Below are 17,619 nucleotides of genomic sequence, written 5' to 3'. Positions count from 1 at the left end.
ATTGGGTTAAAAACCCAAAGTTCAAACCTCCCAGATTCTTGGTACCCAGTGCACCACTGGGGGGAAAAAAGGAGTGTGAAGCTCTTGGATAAATGCTGAACATAAATGTCATCTGGACATCTGGCAATAAAAAATAAAATACTATGATGGCAAAATGAACAATCTTCTACTCAAGCATCTGTTTTAAACCCTAATGCCATACATCGAGATAACTGCATCTTTGTTTACTTGGTAGTGGGAGGTGGCAGGCAGTGGAAGAAAAATGTTCTGACTAAAATGGGTATTTGTCATAGGGGATTTGCAATGTATTTTACATTGTTGTTAAGAACAGCCAATGGGAAAATGCTTTAAGAAAGCCTTTGGGACTCCAGAAGATGATGGCTAAGAACCAGTTCATTCATTTCAGTGACAATCTCCTCAACATTTTCCTTAATTTTTTTTTGTGGTTATGAGTAGTGAACAAAATCATAAATGTTATTAATAAAACAAAGCTGCAAATCTTAACCTAGATTTTACATAGCTTTAGAAAAGGAATTCTGAATTTTTCTATTTAAATACCAACTAGAAATGATACTTCCCACTCTCACATTTAAAACTTTCAAAACAACCTGCAACCTCCACCAAACTTGGCCTGAGATGAGAACATAAAGTACAAAGTAATAATATTTGATTAAAATAGAAACTTAACTCCAAGCTGGGGTAATTTACCTACTGAGATAATTGCTGAAGACTACACAGGTATTCAGATTAATATATGTGATTTAATAAACTTTGGCAAAAAATGCTTTCTTCAAAATTATAAAGAATAAGTTCAGGGTCTCTTAAGCTATGCTGGCCTTTTAAGACAGTTCAAAAATCAAAATTTTGCACTTACTTTGTTCTTAGATTCTTCTAGTAGAGTCTTTTTATTCTTATTGTTATTGTTACTCTTATAGTTCTCTCACTTCTTTCGGTATACTTAATCTATTAAAATAAGGAAATGCCAAGGAAATTAATTTCTTACTTGCAGTACTAGAAATATAAAAATGCAAAAGATATAACATAATGGTATGATCAGGATGAAGCTATACTACCAATTACAAATAGCTTTGCTATCTCTGTGTAATAATGCTTGGTCAAAGTGAAATTATCCTAAAAAATTTTAATTTAATTCTTTAAATTCACATGAATTATTAAGAACTTGGTTTAAGGTCCAAAGGCTATGTAAGAGTACATTTTCATACAGTGAACATTAGGAAAATATTCAACAGTGTAGAAATACATGAACCTGAGGGGAAAGGAGAAGGAAGATGGAAATTATTTGGGTAGGGATCAAAGGAGGAAAAACAATGAAAGAGTGGTGGAGCATACTATAGGGCTCAGGGCCAGCTGAGACAAATGGACAAAGTCCTGACAATGAACAAAGAGGTAGAATGTTTTGTTTTCATGAGACTGGGTCTCTCTACCTTGCCAAGGCTGTAAGTGCAGTGGCCACCCATTGGAGTGCATGGAGACATTATTAATCTACTTAGTTCTCTCCTCCTTGGGTAAATAGTCTGGTGGTCCTCTGTTCCTGGGGCATTCCTCCTGCTGTTGCCAGATTTAGTGTGAACAACCAATCAGCTTTAGCCTTACCTACTACAACTCAGAATAAACTCAAGAAATCTACCAGCCTCAGCATCCCCAGGAGTAGGGATCACAAGTAGGTGCCACCATGCCCAGACAGAATATGGTTTTGTTGGGAGACTCTACCTATTTGGACATCTGTTGATTTCTCTTTCTATACAAAGGAAATAATCAGAGAAATTCTTGACTTATCTTGCAGATAATTTAACCTTTTATAAGTTAGAGGGAACACCAAGAATAAGTATTGCTGTTGGTAAAGGAGAAATGACAGGAACTCTGGGAGGCAGTGATCACACCATTTTAGAATTCAGAATCAATGAGGTAGGCAATACTAGAGTACTCCCACCATTATGTCCTTGTTTCTCCATCTTCTGCTCTTCATCCAAATGCTCTCCACTGAACCTCTCTTCCCAGGTTCACGAATGTGCATCACTCCACTTTATGAAAGCAGATTTCAAAGAGTTTAGAGATAAGGAAAGTAAGATTCCGTGGGCTAAGACTTGAAAGAAGAAGTCAGCTCGAGTGGTGAATTTTAAAAACAAAATTTTGGTAACATTTGCAAGTGATTCAGATTATGAAGGTAAGGAGGTATATTTAAATAGATTTATGTTGCTTGAACTAACTACTGCTTTCTTGGATTGACTGAAATTTCAAAAGTAGACATACAAGAGCACATAGAAGTGAAGGCTGATAACTTAGGATGAATACAAAAGAAAGGTAAGGGTCTGTAAACTTCAATAAATGCCAAAGATAATAAAAAAAGGCATCTTTAGTTACTGAGGGCAAGAAGATCAAATAGATGATAGGAACCCTGATTATCAAGGATGAGAAGATAGGAAAGTACAATGGTGAAAAAGAACTATTTAAACGATTTTGCTTTTTTTTTTTCTTTTCACCATAGAGAACAGCTAATCCCTGTCACTCTTACTCTTTCCACACAATCATGAATGCAGTTAGAAAAACCTTCTTGAGAGTCAACCTAAATACAATGTATCTACCTAGCTATACTACTGCACTGTGAGATCATATTATGTATTAAAAAAAAATAAACCTACTGATTTTCAAAAATGGAAAGAAGGTAAGTATTTCAAACTACAAGTAACTACCTTGGTAGATTTCTGGCAAATTTCTAGAATATGTTGCTAAAGGGATAACCTGTAGGCAATGATGGGAAACAATGATTAACATGGGTTCATGAACACATGAATGCATGAACAAATTTTTTTTAAATTATGAATTATATGCAAAGTATTGTGCTAAGGACTAGAGACTAGGTACTAGGGACACATATAGAAAAGTAAGAGTAAGTACCTGCTTTCAAGATGCTCCCATTCTAACACAAAGATACAATACCCTGCCCAGGATACAAATGCAGGGAAGATGGAAAAGCACAGTGAGACTTAGGGTCTAGGAAAAGGGCAGATGTCAAAGCCTGAGGGTAGATGAATTTGCCAAGTTGAGTCATAGAATTTGCTGGAACTAAAGCTGCTTCACTGACTAGACCTAAACAACAGTGACTGAAATCAGTACTCACTGATACCAAGATGAAGGGAGGACTCAATATTTAAAGAAGGTACTCTATTATCTTTGTCCCTGTTCTGCCCTGAAAACTTGAAAACATAGACAGCATGTTTACCCAATTTTTCAGAGTGCATGAAGCTGAGCAACACAGCTTCCATTCACTGGTTCTTGTCCCTTAACTATGTTAAATAATATTTCTCCTAAGCTATTTTTGAACGAAAAGTTATTTCCCAGGTATAAACTAAAAATTGGCAATAAACAGACAAAATCAATAAAATTCTTGAATAGAGTTAATAGAAGGCAGTGATGTTAAATTGTCTGACTGTTAAAGAATCACACAATTTAAAGTTGGAAAGCATTTCCAAGATTATTTAGTCCCTCTCTTTGCCCAAAGTTCGAGGGAATGAACATTTATATATTGCCTACTATGTGCCAGGCACTGTCCTAAAAGAGTTTTACAAATATTTACAAATATTATCTCACAACAACCATGTGAGGTAGGTGGTGTTATTATCCCCATTACAGTTGAGGAAACTGAGGCAAACAGAGGTGAAGTGACTTGTCCAGGGTCACACAGATAGTAAGGGTCTAAGGTAGGATTTGAACTCAAGTCTTCCCAATTCCAGGTTCAGCGCTCTACCCACTGTGCCATAAGTTGCCCCAATATGCTTGAAGGCACACTGGCCATGCCTTTATCCAAGTCACTGATAAAAAATTTTTGAATAGAGACATTGTGTTATAGTAGAAAGAATACTGGGACTTGGAGACAAGAAATTAGAGTTTTGAGTTTGCTATCTGTGCAACCACGGGCAAGTCAATTAATCTCTGAATTTCAGCATTTTCATCTCTAAAATGGGGATAATAACGCTTGGACCATCTTAACTAATGGGATTGTTGTCTGGAAAGCGCTTTGTGGATCTTAAAATGCCATTTAAATGTGGGTTATTAGTATTATTATTATTATAACAAAGGCCAGAGGCATTCAACATTCTCCAAGTTTCCATTTATAATCAGCAAAGAACTGGACAAATACAGCTTCCCTAAGGTTTATTTTGTTTTGTTTTGTTTTGTTTTGTTTTTAAGGGTTATGTCACTTTTACCCCCGAGATCCTTCCCCGCCTCCCACCTTCCCTCTATTGTGGAGGGGAACACTATCCTCCTTGTCCCTCAGGCTCCCAAACTAGGAGTCGTCCCAGTCACCTCAGTATCTCTCACCCTCCCATGTCCAATCTGTTCCCAAGGTCTGTCAGTTTCACCATGTCTCCAATACAACCCCTTCTCTCCTCTGACATCGCCGCTACTCTAGTGCAGGCTCTAATCACCTCACACCTCAATGACTGAAATAGCTGCTGGAAGTCTACTTGCCTCAAGTCTCTCCCCCTCAACCCATCCTCCATTCAGCCACTTAAAGTGATTTTCCTAAAGCATAAGTCTGATCATGTCACACACATACTGCTTCCTCTGCCCCTGACACTCCAATGGCTTAGTGCCCTCTGGGAACAAATGCACAGTACTCCTTTTTGGCATTCAAAACTCTTCATAACCTAGTTCCCTCCTACCTTTCCAGGCTTCTTACACCTTAATCCTCACCACATACTCTCAGATCCAGTGACAGAGGTCTTCTGGCTGTTCCATAAACAAGATGCTCCAATTCTCAGCTCCAGGCGTTTTCTATGGCTGTCCCCCATGCTTGGAACCTCTCCTTTGGAATGACCTCCTTGGCTTCCCTAAAGTCCCAACTAAAATCCCATCTTTTACTAGCAGCCTTCCCCTATTCCCTCTTAATTCTAGTGCCTTCCCTGTTAATTATTTCCTATTAATCCTGTACATAGCTTGATACATATATATGTATACACACACATATATATTTGTTTGCATGTTGTTTTCTTCATGAGCCTTCCCCAATTTAAGTTCCTTGAGAACAGGGGCTATCTTTCACCCCTTTTTTATATACTCAACAATATTAGCACCATGGCTGGAACACTGATTGATTTATTATTGTGCATGAGAGTCACAAATCATGCAGTTAGAGAAAAATTATTATGTTTTACAAATATATTTATATTTACATCTCAAAGAATCAACTGAAGATTTACCACCTATCATACAAATGCTTTAAAAATGAGCATATCAGCTAAGGGACTCAGGAACCACTTATATAGTAATTGTCAGGGGTTAATGATTATTAAATAAACAAAGAAGAATATAGTGACTTGGAAGTTACCTATACAAAGCACATTTAGAAAGAATTGTAAAGGTTAGAAAGCATAAATAGTTGATAATAAAATGACTGCTCAAAATACAATGAAGTAGCTAGACTATAATACCTCTTGTTTCCATAAATATAAGAATAAGCAAAAATAGTTTCTAAAACATGTAGCAATTTTGGAAAGATTATTATTTGAGAGGAAAAGAACAGCGAGGCTATCCTTGAGAAAGTTATCTTATTTAAGAAAGAATACAAAGATGTCTCAAGTCTACATTGTATTTAGTAAAAGATTTCCCTTCAACAACAACTTCTCCAAATCAATGAACTTCTTTGTTTGAGGTAGCAGAACCTGGCCAAAGAAAAAGAAAAAAACAGAAGCCATAATACAGAAGATCTCTTTTCTAGCTTAAGTCAGCAGAAACTTTTACAGAAAACATATGCGTTTTGTAATTACCTAAAATCTTTACATGATGAATGCTCCATTACTATTACTTTATGGAAAATTCTTCTTTAAAAAAAAAAAGAAAAATGAACAAACAGAAGCATAGGGAAATCACCAAAATCGGTTAGCATGAAGATAACTATGTTCATATTTAACATCTGATTCTTGTGGCTAATGTAAGTGGAAAAAATTAAATGGCATCAAAGCATTTAAAAAAAAGGAAAATATAGAAGAGGGAAATGACAAACGTTGGAGGGGATGTGGAAAAATTGGGACAAAAATATACTGTTGAATATACTGTGAACTGATCCAAACATTTTGGAGAGCAATCTGGAATCATGCCCAAAGAGTTATTAAATTGCCTATACCCTTTAATCCAGCAATACCACTATTAGGTCTGTTTCCCAAGGTGATCAGGGAAAAAGGAAAAGAACCTATACGTTCTAAAATATTTGTAGCAGTTCTCTGTGGTGGCAAAGAACTAGAAATTGAGGGCATGCCTATCAGTTGGGGAATGGTTAAACAAGTTGTGGCATATGATTGTGACGGAGTAAGACTGCTATAAGAAATGATGAACAGGTTGATTTTAGTAAAACATGGAAAGATTTGCATGCAATAAAAAAGAATGAAACGAGTAGAACCCAGAGAAGGTTGTATACAGTAACAGCAATATTTTTCAAAGAACAACTATGAATAAGCTATTCTGAGTGTTATAAATATTCAAATCAGCTACAAATGACGTATGAAGGAAGATGCTATCCACCTCCAGAAAAAGAACAGAAAAATGGGAATACACACAGAATGGTTGTACAAATATACATATATATATATGTGTGTGTGTACATATATATACACACACATATACAATATGTATGTATATATGCATACACACATACATATACATACATACATATATATGTATATATAAATCTGTGTTAAATGGTGGCCTTCTCTAGTGCGGATGGGGAAGAGAGTTTGAAACTTAAAAAGTAACAAAATGAAACAAATGTAACAAAAATATAAATTAAATTAAGTTTAATTTATTTAGAAATTTTAAAAAGAAAAAATAGAAAAAAGAAGTCATATAATTTTAGGATACGATGCCAAGAAATGTAAAGCTTGGCATACTCCTTTGCCATGCTCTATTTGGTACCGCCATTGTAAAGTGGCCGTTTTCTGCCCTCATCACTTCAAGTAACTCTCAACACCAAACAAGGAAGAAGAAAGTGATCACCACCCTCCAAAAGAAGTCACTACAAAATACTGAAAGTTTAAATCATTTGAATGAAGAGCATTGTTTAAACCATCTGAAAGAAGAGTATGCAAGTTATAAGCCAAATTAAAAATGGCCTCTTCACTCTTCTAGTTCCTCAAGAAACCCCTAGTCAATTGCCCATTAACAACTGAGATCTCACAGCCATCTTTTCTGAGGGTAAAAGGGTCTCACTTTGAGTGAGTCCTCCAGACAAAATGGGAGTGACTATATTGCCAAGGTATCCTTTGTTTATCCCCTAAAATGGATTTTCATTTCCCCAAAAAACAGAAAGACATACTGAATTTAGAACACTAACATCCACAAGATTCATTTTTCATGCTTAACAGAAAAATATTTCAGCATAATGCTGGCAAAATAGACTACAAACCTCTGGGTCCTTCTTGTGATTCATTTCACATTACATCTTAGCTTTCAAAGCAAAGGGAAAAAAAAGGTGAAGCCAGGTGTTTTTTACCACTAATGCCCTGTCCAAACTGTATACTTAATGTGTAATTTCGCTGTTCATTAAAGTAAGAAGTTTACAGTACTAACAAGATCCTGAACACTGACCTTCTCTACTCCAATCTACCCTTTCACTTTTAGTGCCTCTTCTATTCCAGTTCTTGGTCTTTCTCAGTGGAGAAGCTCCCTGCCCGTCACATCAGGCTGAGCTTAGACAACGTAGACTGTAGAGATTCCCCTTTCTGCTTTCAATATTTGAGAATGCATGACATCATTAAACACAGCTAGTGCTAGCCAACCTATTCTAGACTGGTTAGAAATTATTGTTTACTACTGGGACAATTCTACAATCATAAGCTGTGTCTCTAGATTTGGAAACTCCCCACATGCAAGGAACAAGTCTTCAATTTCTTTTGTCTTCATCACTTGCATAATCCCTCCACCAGCGGTGCCCACCGCAGGACAAGCACTTAGAGAATGAGTAAGCAGTGGGCAGAAAAAAACAAAACAAAATACCACTTTTTAATATATTTTTTTTTCTTTCACAGAAGATGTTTTGTGAAGGATTTAACACACTTTGATTCTGACAAGGGCATGGTATTTAAAAAGGTATTTAAACAAAGTTAAATGTTTCAGGGAAAAATCAAGGTGCTTTATCATTCCTGTAACTGCTCTTGTGACATTTTTTTTTAACACTTTGCTAATGGAATATTGTTATCGGCTTTCTTTAAACAATGACTTATTTTCTTTCTCCCAACTACTGATGGCCCGTAGGCCATTTTAAAATATCACTAAACTGCTGAAATAGAGATGTGAAATACCTTAATACTGGCAGCTCAGAGACTCCCTAGGGTTCTTCCTCTACCAGCTATGTCTTCTAAAAGTTCTTCTCTAAGTCAGAGGCTGGTCTCTCTAAGGGTTCTTAACTTTCCTTTAAAAGGAGGTACATATAATTTCAGTCGGTCTCACAGTCTCTGATTTCCTAAACACTTGTAGGTGATATGACCTGCCCTTTTTATTTAAAAAAAAAAAAAAGTCCCTTTTCCTTCCTTACAACTTGAAATAAAACAATGGTTTTTAATGTTAAGCAAGGGTAATGTTCATGGAACTGACAACATATACTGTGAACAAAACAATGAAACCACACTGGCTTAAATCACTCAATGCCTCCCTGTTTACACTCCATCCATAGAAAGGACTACTTTCGAGGTCTCAAACAGTCAGCTTGTGGCTCTCGACACTCCAAAGTTCCTGAACCAGAATAAAAGTAATCAGGAGTTATTTAACAAAATTAATAAAAATACAATAAAACATAGATAATGTTAATATGTGGTTTTCTAAGTCAGTGTAGGGTCCAGTTCAGTGGCCTTCATTTCTATTTGAGTTTGATATCACTGGACTACATCATAATTAGGATGACAAAAAGGACCAGAGTCTAGTCACTAGACTAAGACAGCTAAAATCTCTGAAAGGTTGATGGTTCATGGCTTCCCTGCAGAAGATAAATATTAGCTTTAAAAAACCCTCTTCTCTCAGCTTACGCTGAATTAGATGATCCATTTATGTCAATAATGTTCTCAAACCCACAGAGTATGCAACAAGAGCAGTAAGAGTTTGAAAGCAAGATTTACTTGGAATATTTCACAATGCAGAAAAAAAATCAGAGGATGATGGTATATGTATATATTTATATAACAGTCATTTGGGTTTAACCAGTATATATATGCATTCTTTCTATCAGCTGATACTTGCAGAAACAAAGGGGGATAGTTTAGGCAGGTTGATAGCAACGAGGGATGACCCTTTACTCATCTACATACCTACTGGATTTCATCTCATTGGGGTTTTCTTCTTAGGCAATTATATCCTGATAGATATTATATTTACCTCTACACATATCTCCTCACTATTTCATTGTAAAGGGCAGCTAGGAGGCGCAGCGGATTGTGCACTGGGCCTAGAGGCAGGAAGCCGTGAGTTCAAATCTGGCCTCAGATATTAGCTGTGTGACCCTGGGAAAGCCACTTAACCCTATTTGCCTCCATTTCCTCATTTTCAAAATGAGCTGGAGAAGGAAATAGCAAATATCTTTGCCAAGAAAACCCCCATAGAGGGGGGTGGGTAATGATGTGGGAGGAAGTAAAAAATCCTACTATGAAGGTTTGAGAGGAATTGCTAATACTGGAGAAAGTGACAAGGAATATGGTGTTTTCAGTGGGAAGCCAGTCATAGAGAGTCAGACATGACTGAACAGCAACAAAACACAGCACTGTAAGTTCCTTGAGGACAGAACCATTTCCTTATAGTATTGTATTTCTCTAAAGGCATAGAAAAATGGATTATGCACAAGATACATGTTTGTTGAATGAATTAAAATATGAAGCATTCAGGCTACTTCTCTCAAAAGCCTGGCCTTTTAACTTCCATAGATCCCAACAAATCAGTTGATATGATCCATAGTAGACTGAGAAGTACTAATTCTTTCTCTCAAATTGAGAGGATAACCGAGGCTTCTCAGAAATAGCTAAGAATAGGGTTAACAAGAAAGTGAGGGAAGTAAAGCCAGAACAAGACTAGGATTGACTAAAACCTGGTGATTTACTAGGACAAACTAGGACTGAAGGTACACCCAAGAATGAAGAGCAGGTTCCAGAGCAGGAGGCCATGGGAAAGGTGAAAGGACAGGAGAATGATAAGAGAGAGGAATTTCTCAATGTAGGTGAGTCTAAGTATAACCTCCCTTACAGGAAACTGAGCTCAAGTGGTCGAAGGTCATAGAAGTTGGGAGGGGAAGGGGGTAGGGTGGGGGGTGTTGAAGAACTTGGAGGGTTATCAGTGTATTAAAGTTACCTCGGATAATGAAGGGTTGGAATGAAGAGGAAAGAATTTAACCAGGTGCTGAAATCATTTAGGAAGGTTGGAATGTGACCTGAAGGTTGGAAAATGGCAGCTACAGGGACCCAGACAAGGGATATAATCAGATTGTTTAAACTTCAAAGGAGGAGAGGTTACTGAATGATATCTGGAAGAGAAGCAAGGATGATGGGGAATTCTGGGGGGAGGGGGGTGGGTAATGATGTGGGAGGAAGTAAAAAATCCTACTATGAAGGTCTGAGAGGAATTGCTAGTACTGGAGAAAGTGACAAGGAATATGGTGTTTTCAGTGGGAAGCCAGGTTTCTTAAGCTCATACATCCCAAAATCATTACATGAGGAGGGGTGGGTGGAATGTAAACTATACTGGACACTGAGGCAAAAGAGGCCTGGGTTCAATTCCCAGCTCTGACACTCATTTGGTACAAGTCACTTAGCCTCTATGAACCTGAATCTCAGTTTCCTAATCTATAAAATGGGGATAATACCTACAGTATTTACCTCACAGGGAAATTTTTAAGATCTAGTGAGATAATGTAGACAAAGCACTTAAAAAATCTTAAAGTGACACATAAACTTCAGCTATTTCTTTTAAAAGGCCACAAAGAATATGTATCCTAACTCCCTCTAGTCAGGCTCACCTAAAATGAAATTCCCTCTACCCCTAAAAGGAAAAAAAAAGCATAAGAATCTAAGGATTTTTAAGATGCCCAAATTTATGTCTGGTTTTACTAGGGCTTAAATAAAACAACTTTATATATAATACAAGTTCAGTGTCCCATAAAAACACTAACATTTCTTTCTAGAAAGATGGATTCACTTTAATTACAGCTTACAGATTTTACTAGATTTCACTAACCCCTTCCTCATATTTTTTCATAAAGATATGATCAGTTCACTTAATGGTTATTATTTAGTTTGTGACCTGAGACGGAATTGGTTTTAGAAATTATTATTTTCATTATCTTCTTCCAAATTCAATCATGATAATAGTGACCACATCTGTTTTCATCAATTTAAAAAGTACACCCTCCATAATATAAATTTTGTGTGTCTTGGCAACAAAAAAAGAGCAAAGCTATTTGAGAAGACAATAAAATTGCTGGATTTAAAGACTGAGGATAACCTAAGATTCCTAAGAAAAGTAAATAGTGCAAATGAAACTATGTTTTTAAGAAACTAAATCTTAAATAAATAAAATATCCCACATCTTTTCAAGGCCTGAATTAATAAGGTTACCAAAGGTTCCTAATAATTAACTGGCATTTCCCCACCTTAATTATGGCAATACAATTTCCAAATACTATTAAATATCCATTTCCCCCTTGTTTTAATGGGAGAAGGGAGAGAAAAAGGAGGAAGAAACTTGTAATTGTAGTTGTATGGAGTACTTACAGTATAGAACCTCACTTCGCCAACACAGATCAGCAATTCATCTGTACTTTGTAGTTTCTGAAGATCTGCTGGGGAACCAGCTTCTACAATCACACAGCTATCATGGACCAAAGGCAAGACTTGAAGCCAGTCCTTAAAATGGAGGTTATGAACCAAAGTCAAAATGCCATTTCAGTCTACTTCCCCGTTACACTGTTGCTCGTTCCTGTCGCTTCCTCCGAAATCGTCATTCCTATCCAGAACATTTCTGCTCTTCCTCAGGCTCCTCCTACCCTGGGTTTGGCCTTCTTACTAGCCCGTTCCACTCTCCCCTTTAGAATCCCTGATACTTAACAAACTCCCTTAAATTCTCAAACTTTTCTTCTAAACTCCATCGACCAACTCACTTTAACTGAAACCTGGCTCTCCCCTGAAGATATCCCTTGCAATTCTCTCCATTGAAAACAATTCCTACTTCTACTCACAGGGTCAGGAAATGGGGTGCTTCCCATGCCATTTTCAGACCACTCACTAGTTAAAAACAACACAACAACAACAAAATCCCTAGACTTAGAAAAGAATCAGGTTCAGATCCCATTTCTGCGACTTACAAGCCATATGACTCTGGGCTACGTATCTTAGTTTCCTCATCTGTAAAAATGAAAAAAAAATTATCTCTAAGGACCCTTTTGGTACTAAAATCCTATAATTCATAACCATTTCTTCTTTTAGGTTCATAAAATTTGTTGATGCCATCCCCTTTCCATCTATATTCTTGTCTCATCATCTACTAACCTCAAGGTCACTCTCCCAACTTTTTCACTGACTTTAGCACCAAATTTACCTAGTCCCCACCATCAGCCTCAGGGATTTTGGGGCACAACTTTTGTATCACTCTGACCATACATTTAATGAACTTTTTCAGCTTCAAATTGGTTCTAGACAGGAGGTCTTCCCCTCCTAGACTGAGTCTTTTATGAAGGCAAACTAGGCCATCTTTAGCCTCAATACTTACCTAGCCTTTAATCACTGAATGGGTGTTGCCTGAGAAAAACTGAGTTTAAAATGGCCTGGGTCTCCCACTGTATCTGGAGCTATCACCAGTCATCTTGACTTATGTCTTGCGACTGGACTCTAATGACTCTAGAGGAGAGAGTGAAGCTATTGATCTTGCACAGTTCTGCCTTACTTAAATCTAATTCTCTATTAAGTCAAGACATCAGCCTCCTGATGTCATTGATCCTCTTCAAGAATGAAGGAGGAACATATCAGATTGTGCGCCATTTTGGGGAAGGTGGTGGGGAGGAAGGGGGAGAAAAATTTTAAACTCAAAAGCATATGGAAGTGATTGTTGATAAGTCAAAATAAATTAATTAATACATACATATGTATATATATGTATATATATACATATTATATATATATATATATACACACACACATATATATAACAGAAGAATGAAGGAGGAACAACTATAATAATCAGCTTCAATAATAGCCTGCTGGTTCTAATCCATCTTCCACTCAGCTGTCAATTCGATCTTCCCAAAACATAGGAGTAACTATGTCACCCTCTCCCAATCCAAAAAAATTCTAGTGGCTCCCTATTTTCTTCAGGATCAAATATAACATCCTCTGTCAGGTTTTTAAAACTCTTCATATCCTTGAGGGCAGCTAGGTGGCGTAGTGGATAGAGCACTGGTCCTGGACTCAAGAGGACCTGAGTTCAAATCCGGCCTCAGACACATAACACTTACTAGCTGTGGGACCCTGAGCAAGTCACTTAACCCCACCGCCTAGCCGAAAAAAAAAACAAAAACCCAAAACTCTTCAAATCCTAACCCCTTCTTACCTTCCCTCTCTCTTTTCCCCTCCCAGTACTCTTTGATATAACAACAATAGCTTTCCTCGCACATCCAATACTACATGTCCAGAATTCAGGCATTTTTGTGAGTTGTCCCCTCTGCATAGAATTCCTTCCCTCCTCATCTTCACCTCCTGGCTTCCTTTAAGTCTCAGCTAAAGTTCCTCTTTCTGCAAGGTTTCCTCTTTAATCTCAATGGCTTCCCTTTGAGATTATCTCCAGTTTATACTACACACACACACACACACACACACATATATATATATATATATTTTATTTCTACATAGCTATTTGTATGTTGTCTCTCCCATTTATTTTGAGCCCCGTGAAGTCGGGATTTGGCTTTTCTTCATATCCCAGCACTTAGCACAGTGCGTGGCACATAACAGACAGTCAATAAATGCTTGTTGACTCCGCTGCTGTCCTAATTGCACCACACTCCATTTGACTTCTAATTTTGTATAGTTACTCCTTGGGATTTGCCCTTGCCAATGAATTCCCTTATCCAGTCAAAAAATAAAAGTTAAATGATGTAGAAAGCTTAACTAAGATCCAAAAAGGCTATCTTAGGTAAACAAAAAGTTCTGGCAGGTCTCTCAAGCTGGATACATGTCAAGTTTGGGCCTGGTAGCTGACTACCTCTTGTCTAAGGACCAGCCTAGCTAAGGTCAGAGAAGCACGTCACCAGGTTGACTGGAGAGTCGTGAATTTTTCAATCGGTTTAATTCTCAAAGATCATTTAAGTCATGGAGAGGTTGTGGTCAACCTACTCTATACCAGTTTCTTCAACAATTCCTGGGGTGCTAGATGATGCAGTGGATAGAGCACTGGCCTGGAGTCAGGAGGACCTGAGTTCAAATCTGGCCTCACACACATAACACTAGCTGTATGAGCCTGTGCAAGTCACTTAACTCCAGTTGCCTCACCAAAAAACAAAACAAAACAAAACAAAACAAAAACAATTCCTCATATCCCGTCCCATTGTGGCTTCATTCTAGACTCGACAGCTACCTCAGGTAGTAAGGCTGATAATTACTTGCAATACCCACAACTGCAACAACAACTCACTTATACAGAGCTTTAAAGCTTACCAAGTACATTCCTCAACAACAACTTTGTGAAGTGGGAGCTACTATTACCATTTTACTGATGAGAAAATTGAGGTTCAGAGGTTAAGTGGCCCATGATGAATTAGCTAATAAATGTCAAAAGTGGAATTTAAATACAGTTTTCCTGACTCCAAGTCTAGCTTTCCCCCCCATATTAACACAATTCAGTAGAAAGAATCCAATAATGCATTATTCTGTCCAGCCCAAAAAAATCACTTCAGAGTTTGTAACAGTTAATTTCTAGAAAATGAATTTCCTTAAAATAATGTAGGTCGGTCTTCCTGCTTCCCAAGCATATTTAATATATTGTAACAAATATTGTGGTTTTGAAGATTAAAAAAAAAGAAGAAATCCTCCTGCCTGTATTTGGCACTTTGCTAGCAAGCATTTATCAGGCTGTTTCCCTGCTGAAGGGAGCTGACCTTATTTTCAAACCCTTTGTCCCTAAGAAATTGCCCTGAATAGACTGTTAAGTCTTCCATGAAACGAAGTCTCACGCTGCTTCTAAGGTACAGGGAACTGGTTTCACAATAGGGAGAAAAAAGATATTTAATGTTAGAAATGCAGGAGAATGGATAAAAAGTATTGCTTGGACTTAGGAAGGCCTGGTTTCAAGTTCCACCCCTAACACACACTTCATGTGTGACCCTAGGTAAGTTACTTAAACACTTGGTGCCCCTAGGAAACTGATCGGAAGTGCAGAGGATGTGACCATTTGTGCTCGTAGAGGGGTGTTTTCTCACTGAGAGTTCCCTGTCTGGTTCAAAAAGGAGAAAATTTTAGAAAGCACATTCAGTGACAATAGGTGAAAAGTATTTGCCCCATAATGAAATTATAGCATTCTTGTGTAAGAAGGAAACCTTTCTTGTTGAGTGTTTTCAGTCATGTCTGCTTCATGACCCCATTTGGAGTCTTCCTGGCAAAGATACTAGAGTGATTTGCCATTTTCTTCTCCAGCTCATTTTACGGATGTGGAAACTGAGGCAAACAGGGTTAAGTGACTTGCTCGGGGTCACACAGATAGTAAGCGTCTGAGGCCAGATTTGAACTTAGGTCCTCCTGACTCTCAGACCAGTGCTCTAACCACTCTGCCACACTACCTCGAAGCCCCAAGAAAGAACTGAGGAGGTCATTTAATCAAACTATTCTAATTGAGGTCTATCTTGCACAGTTATAACATTTGAGGAGGAGGTTGCAATAATCTATCAGCATCCCCAAATATTATTATATTTTCAAAAGATAAACCAACAAAATGACAAACACTGTAGACTTATTCAATATGAACTTTCCCTCCCACTTCTAATCTTGACTGGTTTAAAACCAGTTCTCAGCTGCTGTTTCATTCTTCCCCTCATCGCTTAGGTACTCCTTGCCCTGGAACACCCAACCACCTCTGCATCCTTCTTGCTCTGGAATACTCTTCCACCAGGCCAGCCCCCCTTGTCCCACTGGTGAGTTCCTACTGGGGCATCTATTTTGTGGAGAGGCCCAGGCCAACAAACCTGTATTCCTTTCCTGACTCTGATTTTGATTTCCCAACTTCAACGCCATGCCTCCATGCTGGGTACCTTCAATCCCTACCTCCCTTTATGTGCTATCTTCTCCCATTAGAATGTAAGTTCCTTGAGGATAGGAACTATCTTTCTTTTTTGCTTGTATTTCTATCCCCAGTGTTTAGCTCAGTACCTGGCACATTATAAGCCCTTAATAAATGACTGTTTCTTTCCTTCCTTAAAATACTCAAGTCAGTTTTTGACATTATATGTGAAAATGTTTCTTCCAATGATATAGCTTCCCCTCCCCGACCCATGCCTACCCATTCTGTGACTATGCCTTCCCCTTAAATTCTTCAAAGAGTTCCATCCAAATGTTAGGTGCCTTCCTCATTTTCTTTTGATGTTGAGGTGATACCAATAGAACATGGATGTCCTTTCAATTATCCTCACTCTTACCAACCCACTTTCTTTTCAATTAGATATTTCTTTAGATTAGAAATTTCTATTGTCTATTTTAGGCTATGATAGTAAATTGAAGCAAAAACAAAGGTGGCTCAGTCATCCAGTTTCTGCTTGAACCCTATACATGATAGGAAACTCACTACTTAAAAGGTAATTCTTCCATTGTCGGGCAGTTCTAATTGTTAGGTTATTCTTGATAGTCAGAGCTAAGATATAGCATCCATGGCCTGGTAGAGCATACCATCCATCTGAAGCTACAAGGAAAATAAAACTCTTTCCTATGAAAACCTTTCAAACATATAATAAGGCCTCTCATCCTCCTCCTTCTCCCTCTCTCCAATCCAAGTTTTCTCATCTTCAGTCCATTCCAGTTTCTTCAACAATTCCTCATATCCCGTCCCATCCTGGCTTCATTCCAGGGTATCAACATTCCTCTTAAAACATGGCACTGAGATTGAAAACAGTACTCCAGACATAAGCTGACCACTGCCAAGTACAGCACAACATCTCCCTTGTCCTGTACACTATATTAATATAACCCAAGGAGGTCAAAGCACATTACTAAACAGTCAAGCAAAAACTAGAGGTCTTTATTTCACATGAAGTACTCTTTATCCACATCTTCCCAAATCTGTATTTACAGACTTGATTTTTTTGAACCCACATACTGGGCTTCATAATCATCTTTATTAAATTTCATCTTATTGGCTTTGGCATATTATTCCAGCCTATCAAGATCTATTGGCATACTGATTCTGTCATCTAATATGTCAATTCTGTCATTTCTGTTTCATGTTATTCCCAAATTTAATAAGTATGCCACCAATGTCTTCATTCATGACATGAACAAAAAAAAAAACTCAAAACAAAAAATGAGCTGAAACCAATTGAAGTACAGAACCCCAAAGAATATAACAGCAAGGATGGTCCTCCAAGCTAATATTAAT

The 17,619-nt window shown here is 37.6% G+C and overlaps 1 protein-coding gene across 2 annotated transcripts in view; it reads right to left on the bottom strand.

The window, feature by feature from the left end:
• The window catches only part of LOC114054125 (protein FAM110B), a 192,827-nt gene that overhangs the window by 155,045 nt on the left and 20,163 nt on the right, over positions 1-17,619 (bottom strand). Inside the window, exon 1 of one of the 2 annotated variants that reach the window (XM_027877264.1) lies at positions 11,763-11,967. The exons of the other annotated variant lie outside the window; for it this stretch is intronic. The gene's annotated coding sequence lies outside the window, so the exon portion shown is untranslated. Of the gene's footprint in view, positions 1-11,762; positions 11,968-17,619 lie in introns of those variants that run through there. 2 annotated transcript variants of the gene reach the window in all.

The sequence above is a fragment of the Vombatus ursinus genome, unplaced genomic scaffold (genome assembly GCF_900497805.2).
Source record: "Vombatus ursinus unplaced genomic scaffold, bare-nosed wombat genome assembly UNPS02014812.1, whole genome shotgun sequence".
NCBI lineage: Eukaryota > Metazoa > Chordata > Mammalia > Diprotodontia > Vombatidae > Vombatus > Vombatus ursinus.
Note: the sequence above shows the minus strand (reverse complement) of the source record. Positions and strands in the feature narration are given on the sequence as shown.